Source organism: Pantherophis guttatus, chromosome 6 (assembly GCF_059756535.1).
Source record: "Pantherophis guttatus breed Tessera chromosome 6, ASM5975653v1, whole genome shotgun sequence".
Classification (NCBI taxonomy): domain Eukaryota; kingdom Metazoa; phylum Chordata; class Lepidosauria; order Squamata; family Colubridae; genus Pantherophis; species Pantherophis guttatus.
Window position 1 is genome coordinate 105,516,182 of NC_142068.1, and position 19,260 is coordinate 105,535,441.

The window sequence follows — 19,260 nt, forward strand, 5'->3', positions numbered from 1 at the left end:
CCAGTGATATCACCAGTCTTTCCATAATCTATTTAGGAAGTGCAATGATGTGTGAGAATGACTTTTGGGATGAGGGGAAGAGAGGCTGCCTAGGGAAGGATCAGAGAAGAGGGGAGAATCCTGCAGCTGCATAATGGGAGAGAAAGAAACTCAGAAAGGATCCTGGCTAACTTTTCAGGCTGAGAAAAGAGTTGGTGGGAGATTTGTTCTTTCAGATCTGCAAAATGTTGTTAATGTCACATTACAATTAAGTAGAATTAGGACATCTGGAGGTGTTTTCCATCGGGATGACCAGGGAGAAGATTTGCCTGACAACTTTCTCCTGGATAATCCCATGTTTCTGGGAATCAACCTGTTGTTTTCAAAGAGTTTATGAATGATTTTTTTTTCTCTGTTCATTTTATTTGTCATCTGCTCTAGAATGTTCCCTATATTTGACCAATTGTATCAATTATATACTTTTTCTATATTTTGACAGTAAATGATTGACAAATTTTTCTCAAACTTTCTTGTTCACTTATGAAGATGATGACAGTATTTGTATCCTAATTAAGCATATTTGGAGTTTAGACAATTGTAGAAGAAAGATTCAATGTGGGATAAGAAACAAAGTTCTCTGTTTTTCAAATTCCTGGATGTTCCCATTCTAGTTTCATCCCTTTCTGGAGAAGAATGAATTTTGGAATATTTCTGACAGAAAACTGTACTTGGAGCAAAATGGAGAGATAACAGCAGATGTGGGCATTCAGGCCTCCTTGGTTCTCCCCAAGGAGTATATCAGGAAAGAAGCTCTGGCGTATTTTGAAAGACAGAGATTTACTGTCAGAGAAAGTGGTCTTTCACTGCTAAAGTTGCTCAATAAGGTGGGAGAAATTTTGGTGTCTTTTCTCTGTTTTCCAAAGGTCCCATTTCAAGTGGGCAAAGCCTAGAGACTCCAGGGTGGTTGGCCTCCCATGCCAGGTGGTGTCATCTCATGGAAGCTCTTCAATAGACGGGACCTAAGTGGAGTGGCGTTGCCATGTTTTATGGAAACCTTTCAAGATCTTACTGGTCAGAGGTTTCTTTCTTCATCACAGTTTAATTTCATATTAAAAAACCTAATAGAATAAAATTTCCTAAATCTTTTACAGTAAACTTTATTATCAGTTTTAATAAGAATATATCATCATATTTAAAACTTTTTTCACCTCCATCCCTCTAGACTACATTAAATAGAAAAGTATCTTATTATAATGTTAAATTCCAAAAGCAAAAGGGAGGAACTACATTAAGAATCTGCTAATTGTACCTCCTGCATCTGTTTAGAAGTAGTCATAGCTTTCGTATTTACCTCAGTGAAGACCAGAGGCTACTTGTCTCCATCCATTTCTCCCTCCATTTTCCATGGATGGAGAGTCCTAACATCTTTTCTTTGGCATTCTTTGTTTTTCTGCTCAGTCCCTGCCTCAGTCCAAATGTGTGGAAAGTTGTCATCCTGGATTTGTCAAGAGGGCTCGAGAAGGAGAGCCAGTTTGCTGCTACGACTGCGTTCCTTGTCCGGAGGGGACCTTCTCCACTCAGGAAGGTGGGTCACACTGAGGAAAACGGGAGGCTTTGTGGAACTGGATCCATCCAGAACCTTTTCATGAAAGTGCAAGTTAAAAGACAGATCAAAGCTCACATGGGTTTTTTTATTTTTAACCTGCACAATTTCTTATCTAAACAAAAGTAAATCAAAAAGACTTGGAAGGAGCGGCTGGGAAAGAGATGGGAGGAGGGGGAGGCAGACTGGCCAAGCTTTACTAACAGCAGAGGAAATATCTCTTCTGCTTTTTAGTTTAGACATGTGTTGTTAAGTTTCTAGGAACATCTGAGATCTTTGAAAGTAGCTGAATTGTTTCTTTTTTTTTTTATAAATACTTTATTGAATTTTTCCATAATAAAAGGATAATATACAATCTCTATTTTGATCAGAGGTACAGTGTTTATACAATTTGGTGAATCATACGTTAAATAAATTCCATCCTTAGCTATACAATGTTCTACGCAATATAAGTCAAATTCAAGTGCATAAGAAGTCATATCCTACAATCATACTTTTATTTTGTTCTTCAACCAGTTATACCAATTTCCCCATACTTCATAATATTTAGAATTCTCCTCATTTTTTAACTCGCTCCTCAATTTTGCCATTTCTGCGCACTCTAGAATTTTATTTATTAATATTTCTTCTGAGGGCGTAGATTTAATTTTCCAGAGTTTCGCAAAGGCTAGTCTAGCCGCAGTTGTAATCTGAATTATGAGTTGCGTTTTGTTATTATTAAGGCCATCTTCAGTCATACCCAAGAGGAAGGATTCTGGGGCTAGGACTATCTCCTGTCCCGTTATTTCAGAAAGCCAGAGTCGAATCTTTGACCAGAACTTTTTGGTCTCAGGACAGGTCCACCATAGATGATAGAAGGTACCGACCATTTTTCCACATTTCCAACACGTGGCTGGGAGATTTGGGAATATTTTCGCTAACCTAGCCGGGGCTAGGTACCACCTGTGTAACATTTTATAGTGGTTTTCTCTGAATGTTGCCGATTTCGTTATTTTGTAGTTCCTATTCCAGGCCATCTCCCAGTCGTTAAAATTAAGTCTATATCCCAGGTTTTTTTCCCAAATATTTAGCTGATTTTTTGCTATGGTCTCTGCTTTATCCTCATCTAGTAGGAAGTTATAGATTTTCGATAGCATTTTCTTGTGCTTGTTCGATAGCATTTTCACCCCCACACCCCAGACCACCCCAACGATGCCCTTGAAGTGATGTCCCGGTGCCTGGAGGCCGTACGGATCTGGATGGGGAGAAACAGGCTCAGGCTCAACCCATCCAAGACCGAGTGGCTGTGGTTTCCGACGTCCCGATATAGTCAGCTGGTGCCATCGCTGACTATTGGGGGTGAAGCATTGGCCCCCACGGAGAGGGTTCGCAACTTGGATGTCCTCCTGGATTCACGGCTGTCTTTAGAAGAGCACTTGACGGCCATGACTGGGAGGATTTTTCATCAGGTCCTCCTGATTCGCCAGTTGCGTCCCTTTCTGGAACGGGACTCGTTACGCACGGTCACTCATGCCCTCGTCACCTCCCGTCTGGACTATTGTAACGCTCTCTACATGGGGCTCCCCTTGAGGAGCACTCGGAGGCTCCAACTGGCGCAGAGTGCGGCCGCGCGGGTGGTGATGGGAGCGACGTGGCGCTCCCATGTAACGCCTCTCCTGCGCGAGCTGCACTGGCTCCTGGTGGTCTTCCGAGTGCACTTCAAGGTCTTGGTTATCACCTTCAGAGCGCTCCATGGCTTAGGACCTGGCTATTTACGGGACCGCCTGCTGCCACCAATAGCCTCCCACCGACCAGTACGCTCCCATAGAGAGGGGCTTCTCCGGGTGCCGTCGGCCAAACAATGTCGACTGGTGGCCCCCAGGGGGAGAGCCTTCTCTGTGGGGGCACCTACAATCTGGAACGAGCTCCCCCCGGAGATACGGAGGATTCCGGATCTGCGTACCTTCCGTCGCGCGCTTAAGACATTTTTATTCCATCAAGCTGGCCTGACCTAAACTTTTCCTCTTTTTAAATGGAATTTTAAATTTGGTTTTAATTTATTGGGGTTTTAAAATGTCTCAGCCAAATTTATTTAATTAGTTTTATCTTTATTTTAAATTTTGTATCTATATGTTTTATTTATGGCTGTTCACCGCCCTGAGTCCTTCGGGAGTAGGGCGGTATACAAATTTAATAAAATGAAAATGAAAATGAAAATAATTTTATCAAAATTTCCATATTTCGCTTCAATACCAAATTTATCTCTATCTTTTTGAAATCTGGAATTTATCTGAAGATAGTTCCACCAATCCAAGTTGAACCCCTGGTCCCTCAATAAATCCAAAGGTTTGAGCTTCCCTTCTTCATCAAGAATGTCCTTATATGTGCCCAATTTATAATCGTCTCTCCTGTTTGGGGCCACTAAAGCTTCCATAATAGACAGCCAGCTAGGTACCTTGGTATAAATCCTCTGTCTAATTTCCTCCCACGTACGAATAAGAGTTTCCCTAATTTTGTGTTTATGAAAGTAAGATTTTCTCTTGTTCTTTGTATCCCACAGGTGAGCATGCCATCCTTCTAGGAGATCATGTCCTTCTAGTGTCAGAATTCTCCTATCTTGTAGCTTGATCCACTCCTTAATCCAGATCATTTTTGCCGCCTTTTGATATAGTTCCCAATCAGGGAGCCCAAACCCTCCCAGATTTCTTTTCCCTTGAAGTGTCTTAAAAGAAATCCTCAATTTCTTGCCCTCCCACAGGAAGTTTCTAATATGTTTGTTCAAGTCCAGAAAGAATTTCTTATCTAATGATATCGGAATGTTTTGGAATAGGAACAAAATTTTAGGTAAGATGTTCATTTTAATCGCTGCAATTTTACCAATCAGAGACAATTTTAGCCTTTTCCATCTTTCAAGATCTTGATGTATTTTCTGCAATAGGGGGATATAGTTATCGTCTTTTAATGAGGAGAATCTCGCAGTAATCCATATTCCCAAATATTTTATTTTCTTAACTGCCTGGAGGCCTAATAAATCTTCCAATTGTTTCTTTTGTAGATCTGTCATGTTTTTCACTATTATTTTAGTTTTATTCTTATTGAGTTTAAGGCCCGCCACTTCTCCATAATCCTGTATTTCCTGCATTAATTTTAAACCGGTTTCTAATGGATCTTCTATTATGAGGGCAATGTCGTCAGCAAAAGCTTGGGTTTTGAATGTTTCCTTCCTAATCTTTAAACCTTTAATATCTTTATTAGCTCTAATCTTTCTAAGTAGCACCTCTAGCGCCAAAATATAAAGTAAGGGAGATAGGGGGCATCCCTGCCTCACTCCTTTTTGGATCTGAAATACCTGAGTTCTGTCTCCATTCACTAATATGTTTGCCCTCTGGTTTTGGTAAATATTCTCGATCATCTTCCTAAAGTTAGTCCCGAATCCCATTAGGTCAATTTGATTTATCATAAAGGTCCAATTCAAATTGTCGAATGCCTTTTGGGCATCGACGAACATTAAGGCCAGCTGTTTTTCAGGGTGTTGTTCATAATATTCTATGGTGTTTAAAACTATTCTCAAGTTGTCTCTGATCTGTCTCCCTGGGAGAAAACAGCTGGCAAAATGGGCACATAATGAAATATGCATGCTAGGGGATTTTAATGGAATTGTGGATCCAAAGCACGATTATAAATGTGACATAACTAAAAAGAATAAAAGAGCTCCCTTACCAAAGACCTTTTTTGACTTGGTGGATGAGATAAATCTAATAGATATGTGGCGTACCTTACACCCCCAGGATAGACAATTTACTTTTTATTCAATGCCACAAAACTCTTGGTCTAGAATAGATATGGTCTGGGCTACCAGAAAACTGGGTCTAGAAATTAAAAAGGTTAATATGTGCACTAATGCTTGGGCAGACCATAAGCTTCTTGAAATTAGTTGGCATCACAACACTAAGAAAATACAACAGAGATGGAGTTTAAGGACTAACTTGCTAAATGAAAAAGAGTTTACACTTAAATTGAATGAAGAAGTCAAACGCTTCTTCATAGAAAACGGGAATCAAGAGACAGCCAAAGAAATTGTGTGGGACACCATGAAGGCTTATGTGAGAGGGGTAGCCATCTCATATACCGCCTTCAAAAATAAGGAAAAAAGAAAGATCAGAGAAGAGCTCACCAAAAAGCTATTGTCAGGTTTCGGTGCTATCTTGAATAAACTTCATTCTCAAGTGCAAACTGTCTAATGAATCATTTTTATTTTAAGGATAGCAATATCCGACATTTCTGATTCAAATTGCAGCCAAACTGGCCCCTCCTTCCAACCCCCTCCTCTTCCGCTCTCCAACCCCAATGTCCCATTGGCCATCATACAGATCCATCTCTACATCCCGGCACGTTCTTTTCACAGGAATGTAGCCCCCATCCTTGTCTCCCAGGAAACACTATCTGTAACATACAAAACTAGGTAAAAGTTCATCTTGTTATGTCAGCGCTGGAAGAAAGCCTAATTTGGAACGTTGACAGCTATTACAAGCTGAAGATGAACTCCAGCAATGCCCGGGAGATGAGGCGATTAAACAACAGTGGTCGATGATGAGACATAGATTGAATTTATTGGACCAGGAGGAGTTGGCACAAAAAATAAAAAGATCCAAGCATTATTGTTTTGAGAACGCTAATAAGTTGGGGAGATGGCTGGCGTATAAATTAAAAAAAGAGAAGGAAAAAAACCAAATATTAGTATTAGAAGACTCTCAGGGTAACCTTCTGACGAAGGAAGAAGACAAATTAGAAAGCATAAGAAAATTTTACGAATGTCTATACAAAAATGAAGGAATTGAGTTAAACAAGGTAGAACAGTATTTGTTGGAAGCCAAAGTACCTCTAATCTCTAAAGAAGAAAAGGAAATGTTAAATGAAAAGATCACTATAGAGGAATTAAAAATTGCCCTCTCTAAAATAAAGAAGAACAAAACCCCAGGCCCAGATGGTCTCCCCGGGGAAATATTTCAAAAATTCAATGATGTCCTGAAACTAGAATTATTAGAAATACTAAATGACGCTCTTGCTGGTATAACAATTCCAGACTCTTGGAGGGAAGCGTATTTGACGCTCATACTGAAAGAAGGTGCCGACCCGAAGCAGATATCAAATTACAGACCCATCTCATTGCTGAATGCAGATTACAAATTGTTCATGAATATAATTGCGGAGAGGTTCAAAAAAATTTTAAATCGGTGGATACATAAAGATCGAAAGTAGCTGAATTGTTTCAGGTCCACCTTCTGAAAGACCTTGCAATCAACTGTATATTGGATCCTCCCCTTGAGGATCACTGAGAAGGTGTCACTGGGCCATAATCTGGTGCTGTGGATAGTAATGGGGGGAACTCATTACACAAATATTCTGCCATATAGATCAATCAATCAATCAATCAGAATAGAGTAGAAGGGACTTTAGAGGACTTCTAATCCAGCTACCTGTTCAAGTAGGAGACCCTATACCATTTCAGACAAATGACTATCCAGTCTCTTATTAAAAACATCCAATGTTGAAGCACCCACAACTTCTGGAGGCCAGCTGTTCCACTGGTTAATTGCTCTCACTGATAGGAAGTTTCTCCTTAATTCCACCCAGAGTCCCTAGGGAGTTGGGTGGCATAGAAATGTGACTAATAAATAAATAAATAAATAATTCCAGGTTGCTTCTCGGTGTTACAAGATGCTGTAGGTATCCTCCAAGTCCAGGATATTAACTGCCGTGCGGCAGGACTCAGGATGTTTGCCTAAAAAGATTATATGATTCATTATTAACCTCTAATAATGTAGGTTCCTATGAAGATTCTACGGATTACACTGGAAATAATTAACATCCTAGAACCTCCCTCAACTTCATATACCCAGCTACATTATTTAATTAAAAAATATCCTTCTTATGCTCTTTTTAATGAAATAGTTAAGAAATTCTTCTTGGAAAATAATAATAATAATAATAATTATTATTATTATTATTATTATTATTATTTTATTTCTATACCGCCCTTCTCCCGAAGGACTCAGGGCGGTGTACAGCCTAATTAAAAAACAGAATAAACATCAATTTAAAATAATTTAAAAATATTAAATAAATTTGGCTTAATTTAAAACCCCCAAAATTTAAAACATCCAATTTAAAATTATATTGCTAACCCAGCCTGGCGGAACAATAGGGTCTTTTTTTTTTTTTTTTTTTTATTGCAAAAGTTTTACAATTACATTTTCACCCCTTTTTTTTCACCCCCCCACCTCCCTCCCCAGACTTCCCGTCCTCCCTAACCCTCCCTAACCCTCCCCCCCCCAGACTTCCCTATTATGTACTCATAACTAATAACACTGATATATATACCTGAACCCATCCCTCCCCCTACATAATTTTCCCTCTTTGTCTCTTTATATTAAAATATTTCTAATACATTGTTTTCAAATAAAAGCTATTTGATACTTTCTAATTTGGTATTTGTTCTGAACATATTCTATCCACCTTTTCCATTCCCATTCATAAGTCTCTTGTGAACAATCTTTTAAATATGCTGAAATCTTCGCCATCTCTGCAAAACTAGCCATCTTCGAAGTCCATTCCTCGATAGTAGGCAAAGCTTCATTCTTCCAATATTTACCTATCAACAATCTTGCTGCTGTTATCATATACAATATTAATTTTGTTTCATCCCGTGTAAAACCCTTAACTATGCCCAATAAAAACAATTGTGGAGAAAATTGAATTTTTTTCTTCAAAACATTCTGCATGACCCACCATATTTTTATCCAAAAAGCCTTAACTTTCCTACAGGTCCACCAAACATGATAATACGTAGCATCCAAACATTCACATCTCCAACATTTTGGCTGAACATTAGGGTACATACATGACAACTTTTTAGGATCTAGATGCCATCTATAAAACATTTTATAAAAATTTTCCCTCAAATTCTGCGACTGTGTAAATTTAACATTCTGAACCCAAATTTTTTCCCATGTTTCCAACATCACTGGTTCTTCAAAATTTTGTGCCCACTTAATCATACAATCTTTAACTAATTCCGTTTCTGAATCCCTTTCTAGCAAAACATTGTAAAGCCTTTTAATATGCATTGGACCTTTCTCTCTTGTATGTCTAACCAATTCTTCCTCATGCAACATAATACCAGTTTTTTGGTCCTCTTTCCATCTCAATTGTAATTGATTATATTGTAACCAGGTTAAATTAATCCCTTCGTCCAACAGTGTCTGCAATGTCTTCAACTGCCATCTGCCCGCATCTGTAAAAAGAACCTCTTTGTATAAAAACCCCCCGAGTGACATTATATTTGTATTCCACAAGGTATGACCAAGATCCAGCCATAGCGGTATTTTATAATCCCATTTGAGTCGGTGCTTCTTCCAAACTCTCATCAAAGAGTCTCTAAGTATATGACTTTTAAATACTTTATCAACTTTGTCATCATAAAATAGGTAAGCATGCCATCCAAATTCAAGATCAAAACTTTCTGCATTCAATATTCCAGCCTTTTTACTTCCAAACCAATCACTTGTTAAAGTTAAAGCTGCTGCATCATAGTATAACTGTAGGTTTGGAAGTTTAAGGCCTCCTCTTTCTGGAACATCTTGCATAATTTTCAATTTCACTCTCGGCTTTTTCTCGTTCCAGACAAACTTATTAAGTCCAGTTTGCCAAACTTTCAGTTGTTTATCACTTTTAAGCACCGGAATCATTTGAAACAAAAACAGAAATCTTGGCAAAATATTCATCTTAACTGCTGCTATTCTTCCAAGTAAAGACAGTTGCAGCTTTTTCCAAGTCCCCATGTCTTTCTGAACCTCTCGCCACAACACCTCATAGTTATTTTGAAACAATTTCATGTTTGATTCTGCAACCTGAACTCCAAGATATTTTACCTTAGGTACAATTTCAAAACCTGCCCTCCTTTCAAACTCATGTTTACGATCTTGTGTCATATTTTTGACTATCATTTTAGTCTTTTTTGAGTTCACTCTGAAACCTGAAACTCTACCATAGTCTTGTATAATGTCGTTCATCAAGATTATTGATTCCATTGGTTGTGATAGGGTAACCACCAGATCATCTGCAAATGCCTTTACTCTATAATCCTCTTGCCTTATCATTATGCCTTTCAAAATTTTTGAGTCCCGTATTGTATTTAGCAAGACTTCCAATGTTAAAATAAATAAAAGTGGGGACAACGGACATCCCTGTCTTGTTCCTTTTTCAATTTTAAACTCTGTCGTCAAACTTCCATTAATAATAATCTGTGCTTTTTGCTCTTGATAAATTGCTGAAATTGCCTGTGTAAATTGGTCCCCAAAGCCCATCTTTTTTAAAGTCTTTAGTAGAAAATTCCAATCCACTCTATCAAAGGCCTTCTCCGCATCCAAAAAGACCAGCACTGCAGAAATCTGTTTATTCTTATCAAGATATTCCAATAAGTCTATTACTTGCCTTACATTGTCCTTCATGTATCTACCCTCAATAAATCCCGCTTGGTCCTCATGAATCACCTTTTGGATTACTGGCATCAACCTGTTGGCTAATACCTTCGCGTAAATTTTATAGTCTGTGTTCAAAAGAGATATTGGTCTGTAGTTCTCTGGTTTTTTAGGACCAACTTGTTCTTTTGGTATCAAAGATATATAAGCAGTTGTCCAGGATGGGGGTATTTTACCCCCTTGTTGAATATTGCAAAATAAATCTCTAAGTTGTCCCACCATTTCAGCTTGTAAAGTTTTGTAATACACTGCAGTCAAACCATCCGTGCCAGGAGCTTTGGCTGTTTTTAGCTGTTTAATTGCTGCTGTTATCTCCTCCTCTGTTATAGGATAATTCATTCTTTCCTTTTGTTGATCAGTAATTTTTGTAACTCTCTTATCCTTTAAATATTTTTCTATAAGTCCATTCTGCACCTCTTCTTTGGCATATAATTTGGTATAATAATCCACAAAAGCTTCTTTAATTAGTTTTTGTTGGAAGATTTCTTTCCCTCCAATATCAATACTATCAATAGTCCGTATACTTTGTTTTTTCCTCAATGTATAAGCCAACCATCTGCCCGGTTTATTAGCATTGCAAAATGTATTATGCTTCGCGTATTGTAAACTTGTTGCAACTTGTTCCGCCATAAGCATTTGGAATTGGTCTTTCAAAAGTTTTATAGCACTTCGTATTCTTTCATCTGTTGGGTTTTTAATAAGTAACTGTTCTTTATTCTTTATTTCCATTTCCAACTCAGATCTTTTCTTTTGTCGGAACAGTCTATGTTTAGAATTCATGTAGATAAGTACCCCTCTCATATAAGCTTTACTTGCATCCCAAACAATTTCAACTGGGGTACCTTTATTCAAATTTATTTCAAAAAATTCTTTCAAATACTTTTTAAGTTCTATTATATTTTTTTCATATCTAAACAAGTTCTCATTTAATCTCCAAGAACGTCTCTCAACCTTATCCATCTCGATTTCTATCCATACAGGACTATGATCAGTCAAAATTCTTGGAAAAATCTTTGTTCTTTTTGTCTTAACAAGTAGATCATTTGACAACAAGATAAAATCAATCCTAGAAAAAGATCTATGTCTATCAGAAAAAAAAGTGTAATCCAATTCATTTGGGTTATGTATTCTCCAAACATCTTTTAGTTCCATATCTTCTTTCATATCAAAAAAGGTCTGTGGTAATCTAATTCTAGACTTTGCCAAGCTCTTTTTATCTAATTTAGAATCAATTACTCCATTCCAATCTCCCATAATTAAAATAGATCTGTAGTCCCATTGCAATATTTTAGTATGTAACATCTTGTAAAAATAATCCTGTTGTTGGTTGGGAGCATAAATTCCAATCAAAAGAATTTGACCATTTGCTGTAAACAATTCAATTGCTACAAATCTACCATCTTGATCTACTTCTATAACTTTTGCTGTTAATTTTTTATTTACATAAATAACCACACCATTCTTTTTCTGCGAAGTTGAAGATATATAATGTGCTCCTAGTTTTGAGTTTATCAAATATTTTTGATCTTGAGTTGTAATATGCGTTTCTTGTAAACATATTATATCATTATTAAATTGTTTCAAATATGTAAATAATTTTTTCCTTTTCTGTGCTGAATTCAACCCATTGACATTCCAAGATAAACACTTAAAGGTCATTAGCCTCTTTCTGGAGCGCGGAGCAATATGCTTGAAGTTCATCCGCGAGCTTCGATCTCGCTCCTCCCATAGCGCCAATCTCTTGTGCAGTGCTCTTAACTGCCTTCTTGTCTTGTCTTTCCTGTTGTTGTTGTTGCTTCTGTTTAAGTAGCTTGGATTGAGCTCTAGTTATACGTTGATCTTTAACTTCAGTCAACTGAATCAAATCCAAAATTGGAGAAGAATCCAGCGATGGCTCACTCAGAATACCTCCTTCTGCACCTTGCACGTTTTCTAATTCCTGCTTAGACTGTTCTTTCAATTGCCTCTCTTCACTCTCCTTAATCTCCAGAACTGTAGATGTACGTGGAGATGGTGTTCTTTCCAGAAGAATAGTACTGTAAAAGTGTTGCGCCTTCTCCACGGTATTCAACCGATATCCTTCTCCCTTATATCTGAAAATTACCCCAGCTGGTGCATCCCACCGGAAGGGTATCTGTAAATTTTTCAATTCCTTAACAAGAAAACCAAAGTCTTTTCTAGCTTTCAGCATTTTAGGAGGTAACTCTTTAAAAATTACAAGCCGTGAGCCCCCCACTTGTATAGAAGTGTGAAAAAATTTTTGCAGGATATCATTTCTAATTTCTCTCTCAGTAAAGTATATGACCACATCTCTGGGTAATTGTCTTTGCCTGGCCACCCAAGAGTTCACTCTGTAAATTTTATCTATTTTATGAAATACCAAATCAGGATTAACTTGTAAGATCTTAGCCAGGGCTTCAGAGCAAACTTGTCTCAAGTCCTGTCTTTCCTCCTCTCGAATTCCCCGAAGCCGTATGGCAAATTCCATCGCCCGGAATTGTATCATAACAATCTCATCTTCAATTCTCTGCATTTTATTGTCAACTTCATCAATTTTATAATCATTGTCTTTTATCCTAACATTAACTTCTGATTTAAATTCTTCAACTTTAAAATCAACTTTCCCAATAAAATCTGCCAGGCCAGACGCCACTTCTGATATTTTTTTGGTCACCATAATTTGATTCTGTTTCACCATGTCTTTAACTTCATTAATTTCCTGCAAAAATTCCTGATGTGATTTTTGAAGTTCCTGTTGTGATTCTTGAAATTTATCATCCAAAGTTTTAGAAATAAATTCTTTTAAATCTGCCACATCAAATTCTTTTTTCTGAGTTTGTAACTGTTGAGCAGGGGGAAGTTGCGTTTGCTGTTTGTGTGTGGGGGATCCCCCCCCTAATACCTTCCCTTCCTGCTTCTTTGAAGCCATCCTGGCTCGTGATCTAGTTTTTCTAAAGAGGGAGGTTCCTTTTCCTTTCCCTCCTGCACAAAGACTTCTAAAAAAGTCCCCCAGATTTGATCAAACAAGGGTTAAAATAAAGCAAAGTCCAATATTGAAAAGGGAAAAGATTTCCCAGTTATTTCTCTTATAACAAGCGGGGCAGCTTAGTAGCAACTTGGAAACTTTGTAGCAAAACAAAGTAACTTCACCAATCCACACTCACTGGCTCGTTAACTCTGAAGCTAGGCGCCATGTTTTTTCAAAGCACTTTCACTCATTTGCATTTTCTCAGATTGAAAAGTCAACAAAGTGCTAATACTTGCGTTTCCAAATTTCAGGATTCAGGTAGTTTCGCTGTTTATTAAAGCTAGTTCTTTCGCTTTAAGTTTCCTGCAGCCGGCTTGTTCTGCAGAAGCAGAATCGTCCCACGCCGCCCGGAGTCTCAGCAGGTTGGAAGGGAGCCGCGCCTGTTTCCTCCCCAGAAACGATTCCCTGGGGGGTTACAGGGGCTCGACCTGTGCCCTGCTATCTCTCCTCCAACAATCCTCAGGATTTTGAAGTTTTCGAGCCGCTTCTCGATCGCGAAGCGGCTCTACAGGCGGCGGGGCTGGCGGAGCTTCAAAGAGCGCCGCCGTCGCCGAAGACAAGGAAACCGGAAGCGGAACAATAGGGTCTTGAGTGCGCAGCGAAATACCCGGAGGTCAGAAATCTTACGAATTTCCGGGGGCAGTTCATTCCACAGGGCTGGGGCTCCCACAGAGAAGGCCCTCCCCCTGGGTGTCGCCAGCCGACATGACTTGGCCGATGGCACCCTGAGGAGACCCTCTCTGTGGGAGCGAATTGGCCTGTGGGAGGTTATTGGTGGCAGAAGACGGTCTCGAAGGTACCCGGGTCCTATGCCATGGAGCGCTTTAAAGGTGGTAACCAACACCTTGAATCGCACCCGGAAGACCACTGGGAGCCAGTGCAGCTCGCGCAGGAGGGGTGTCACGTGGGCGCAACGGGTAGCACCCATAACCGCCCGCGCGGCCGCATTCTGGACCAGTTGGAGCCTCCGAGTGCTCTTCAAGGGGAGCCCCATGTAGAGAGCATTACAGTAGTCCAACCGGGAGGTAACAAGGGCATGAGTGACTGTGCCAGGGCATCCCGATCCAGAAAGGGACGCAACTGGCGAATCAGGAGGACCTGATAAAAGGCCCCCCTGGCAACGGCCGTCATATGTTCTTCTAAAGACAGCCGTGCATCCAGGAGGACACCCAGATTGCGAGCCCTCTCTGTGGGGGGCCAAGATGCACCTGCTGACTATATCGGGACGCCGGGAGCCACAACCACTCGGTCTTGGAAGGGTTGAGTCTGAGCCTGTTCCTCCCCATCCAGACCCGCACGGCCTCCAGGCAGCAAGACATCACATCAAGGGCATCATTGGGGTGGTCTGGGGTGGAGATGTACAGCTGAGTGTCGTCAGCGTACAGGTGACACTTCACCCCAAAACCACGGATGATCTCACCCAGCGGCTTCACATAAATGTTGAACAGGAGGGGCGAGAGGACCGACCCTTGCGGCACTCCCCATGCGAGATGCCTCAAGGTCGACCTCTGTCCCCCTGCCAACACAAACTGCGAGCGGTCGGAGAGGAAGGAGGAGAACCACCGCAAAACGGTGCCCCCTATTCCCAACCCCCTCAACCGCCGCAGCATGATACCATGGTCGATGGTATCAAAAGCCGCTGAGAGGTCTAATAGGACTAGGACAGAGGAACAACCCCTGTCCCAAGCCCTCCAGAGATCATCCACCAACGCGACCAATGACGTTTCTGTGCTGTGCCCCTGCCTGAAGCCCGACTGGCACGGGTCCAGATAGATAGCTTCATCCAGGTGTCAGGGAAGCTGTCGTGCCACCACGCTCTCAACAACCTTCGCCACAAAACGAAGGTTGGAGACCGGACGATAGTTGGCTAATTCAGCCGGGTCCAGGGAAGGCTTCTTGAGGAGGGGCCTCACTACCGCCTCTTTCAAGGCGGCAGGAAAGGCACCCTTGCTCAAAGAAGCAGTTATAATCCCCTGGAGCCAGCCTCGTGTAACCTCCCGGGAGGCCAGTACTAACCAGGAGGGACATGGGTCCAATAAACACGTGGCGGCACTAATCTTACCCAGAACCCTGTCCACATCCTCGGGAGCCACAGGATCAAACTCCTCCCAGATAACATTCTCAAGACCTGCCCTCGTCTCCTCCCCTGGACTCATCCAATCGGAGTCCAAGCCTTCCCGAATCCGAGTGACTTTATCGTGCAGGAATTGCACAAAATCCTCAGCACGACCCTGCAAGGGATCTTCCCGCACTCCCCAATATCAGCTGTTATCCAAAGAAGGTTTTTCTTGCAAGAGAAAAGGATAAAATATTAAAGGAATATTGCTTTTTTGCTTTCTCAGATACGGAAAAATGCACCAAGTGTCCAGATGATAAATATCCAAATGAGGCCAGAGTCCAATGTGTCCCCAAAGTCATAACCTTCCTGTCTTATGAAGAACATCTGGGCATCATCCTGGTCTCTTTTGCCCTTCTCTTCTTCCTAACCACAGGCCTTGTTTTGATCCTCTTCATTCAATACTTAGAAACTCCCCTTGTCAAAGCCAACAACCGGGACCTCTCCTACATCCTCCTGGTCTCCCTCCTGCTTTGCTTCTTGTCTCCTTTTCTTTTCATTGGTCAACCAAGGAAAGCCACCTGCCTTCTCCGACAAACGGTCTTCAGCATCATCTTCTCAGTTGCCATTTCTTCTCTCTTGGCCAAAACCATCACGGTGGTGCTGGCTTTCCTGGCCACAAAACCAGGAAACCGAACGAAGAGATGGTTGGGGAAGAGTTTGGCCAATTCCATCATCCTTTCTTCTTCTGCTGTCCAAATTATCATCTGCTCCACCTGGCTGGGAGTTTCTGCCCCCTTCCCTGAATCTGACCTCCACTCCCAGCCTGGAGAGATCATCCTGCAATGCAACGAAGGGGCCGTTGTCATGTTCTACGTCACCCTCAGCTACATGGGCTTCCTGGCTGCCATCTGCTTCACGGTGGCTTTCCTGGCCAGGAACCTGCCTGGGGCCTTCAACGAAGCCAAGCTGATCACCTTCAGCATGCTGGTCTTCTGCAGTGTCTGGGTGACTTTTGTGCCCACCTACCTGAGCACCAAAGGGAAATCCATGGTGGCTGTGCAGGTCTTCTCCATCCTGGCCTCCAGTGCTGGTCTGCTGGGCTGCATCTTCATCCCCAAGTGCTACATTATCCTTCTGAGACCAGACCTGAACACAAAGGAGCAGCTCACAGCCAGAACAAATGTAAAAACATGAGATATGACACCATTGTGATATTGGAAGAATTATTAGATTTTCTTTTATTTGAAAGGAGATATTCTTTCCATTTAGATAGTATGCAGGAGTCAAAGAAAATCATTTCTATATGTTTCAAATTTGGACATTTTTGAATTCTTCACAAAGGAGCAGGTAATAGCCAGAAGAAATGTGGAAATGTGAGACTGAGGAATTTCAACTTTTAACATTTTCCACACTCTAAATGTAGAAAATGATCCACACGGTTCTGCATGGATGAGTGGGCCAACTATTTTTCTTGAAATAAATAAAGGGTGTGTGGAAGATTGTGAGGAGACAAATTTCTTGGAGAAATTGGAGCAAGTTAGCAAGACAGAAATATAGAAGGAATGTATGGAGCGACGTTGATGCCCTCATTTCTCAGTACATTTCACCCAAACAGCCGTGGCAACGCAACTGAGACGTTTCTTTTTGTTTACACAATAATTCTTTCTTGAGGGTAGCAACAATACAAGGCTGGAGAGGTAACTTGAGTCTCCCTAATTCTGAATATTCATGCTTACATCATCTATTAAATGAAATATGTATGATTATCATTTTCTCCTCCTTTCCTGAAATGTATAAATATGAGTGCATCCTTTTATCTGTAAGATTTCCTTCCATTATTTTCTGGGGAGAAATTCCTCCAGTAGACACTGAATAAACTGCAGTGAGCCTGGATTATTGGAGTTTTTGGCTCCTGTGTTTGATTCTGCAGAAACTGGTGTCAGGAGTGGGATTCACAATCTTCCATCTGCCACCAGGGACAACAGATGGGGCAGCCCTATAGGGTGAGTGTTGTGAGATTGAGCCCATAATCCTTCCCACTGCCACATAAAGGCAGCGTTCAAGAGTGTGTGGGAGGCCACAGTCTGTGTCCCTCTTGTGGCTGGAAAGGTTTGTGGAGTGTATGTGGTCCCTTCCATCCCAATTCTTAGCTGCCCTGGCCCTGCTGTGAGCTCAGCCGAGCAATGTCTGGAGGTGTCCAGAAGCCGAGGGGAATTTGGCTTTGGGGGGGAGGGGTCAGAATGACCTTTCCATGTGGAAGAATGGAGACTGATCCAGAGTTTCTGTGCAAACTCCCTTTTTCCTGTTGTCTGAATGGAGGAATTCAGCTGATCCCAGGCAGGGAGGGAAGTGGATGATGGGGCTCAAGCAGACTCTGATTGGGGAAGGAATCTTTCCCAAAGAAACAGAGAAACTTGCTATGTCCCAGGGCTGGGAGGGGGTCCAATGCCCCCACTGGTGCCCCCAAAGGCTGCAAAAAAGGGAGTGAGTGAGGGAAAGTGATTGAGACAACTGGGCCCTTCTTCACTCCCACAACTGTAGACAGCAACATCTGGAGAAGGAGGGGCTTCCTCTGCTTTGGGGGAGGAGAGAAAAGATGCAGGTGCCCAGATTGGGGAGGGGGGCAGAAATCCTCCTTTTGTTTGAGTTCAGGTGGACCCGGTTCCTCCCCTCCAGACCTTCCGGTTCTGGGGATCTGTAGAGGCCCCTTCACCCTCCCTTCCTCCGTCAAACCTCTCAGACTGGCCATCCTGCTGGATCCTTTCTTCTTCAACTGAGGCAGGGATGATTGACAGTTCCAGGGTATTTTGGGTTAGTTTTGAGGTTGACTGTCTGGGTGGGGTTTGCTCTGCTGCGTAAGAGTTGTGTAAGGGAATGTCACAAATATGCTGAGGACACCTGGTGGCAGGTGATGGGGGAGGAAAACTGCAGGTAAGGAAAAGACCGGAGGGAGCGGGAAAGATGGGGGGGCAGAGAGAGAGACCAAGGAATGGCCACAGCCTTGGGGTCCCTTCACCCTGGTTTGACCTCTGAAGCACAACATCCCTGGGCGGCTCAGTGCAGGAGAATAAAATATAAAACTCAACAAAATGACCCCCAAATCTTCCCTGGCTATGGGGGGCGCCTCCCCTCTTCTCATCCAGCGCACCCTAACCCCAATCTCTTCCTAGGGCAGAAATCCTCATCTGTGAAGGGAAGTGTGTGTGTGTGTGTGTGTGTCTGTGTGCTGGCCAGCTGCTTCCAGCTCCAGAGGAGGGATGGGGATCTGAATTGTGGGGAGGAAGCTTTGGAGGCGGGAGGGGCCAGAACGAGGGCCAGCACCAATGGGAATTCTCGCTGCTTGAGGGTCATCAGTCTCCAGGAAGAGTCCTTTGGGGCTTCACCTGAAGGAGGAGGGAGTTTGTGTCAGAGAGGGAAGCGGGGAAATTGGGGGGGGGGGTGATCCGATCTGTATTGGGGGGGATGCAGCTTAAGGGAGGGGGAGTTCATGGCAGCCCTAGACGGGACCCTCCACTTTCTTAGCTCCCTTCACGAGTCTCAGCCGGGGATTCCCGCCTCCTCCCTTCTTATCTCACCCCCCCCCCACAACCCATTGACATCCACAACAGTGATTCCTGAACCGAAAACCGAGCTCTTATTTGCGGTGGGTCCGAAAATCCCACAGCGCTGAGGGTAGAAGCAGCCTTCCGGCAGCCCCTTTGCCAGTATGGGAGCAAAAGGCAGAAGCTTCTGGGGGGGACAGGGAGGGCAGGGACCCCACAGGGTTGGGGGAGGGGAACTCCCAACGACGAAGTGTGTGTGTGTCTCTCTGTGTGTGTGTGTGTGTGTGTGTGTGTGTGAGAGAGAGAGAGAGAGAGAGAGAGAGAGAAGGCGCCCAAAGACTCCCCAGGGAGCCCCCTTAGAGACCCCCAAGTCCTCGCTGGCTGTGAGGCTGTGCCTCCCCTTCAGCCATCCAATGCAGCCCCACTCCACGCCTGATCGGCGGGAGGTGGTGGCAAAAAGAAGTCCACCCTCCCCTCGAGGGCTGGCATGAGCCCCCTTGAGCTACGGCCCCCCAAAACTGAAAATATCT

At 42.4% G+C, this 19,260-nt stretch overlaps 1 long non-coding RNA gene across 1 annotated transcript; it reads left to right on the top strand.

Moving 5' to 3' along the window:
* The first annotated feature begins 680 nt into the window (after positions 1 to 680).
* Positions 681 to 2,017, top strand: LOC148113246 (uncharacterized). Its single transcript, XR_015728543.1, has 2 exons — positions 681 to 863; positions 1,438 to 2,017. It is a non-coding gene; the product is annotated as an uncharacterized LOC148113246 (long non-coding RNA).
* The last annotated feature ends 17,243 nt before the right edge of the window (positions 2,018 to 19,260 follow it).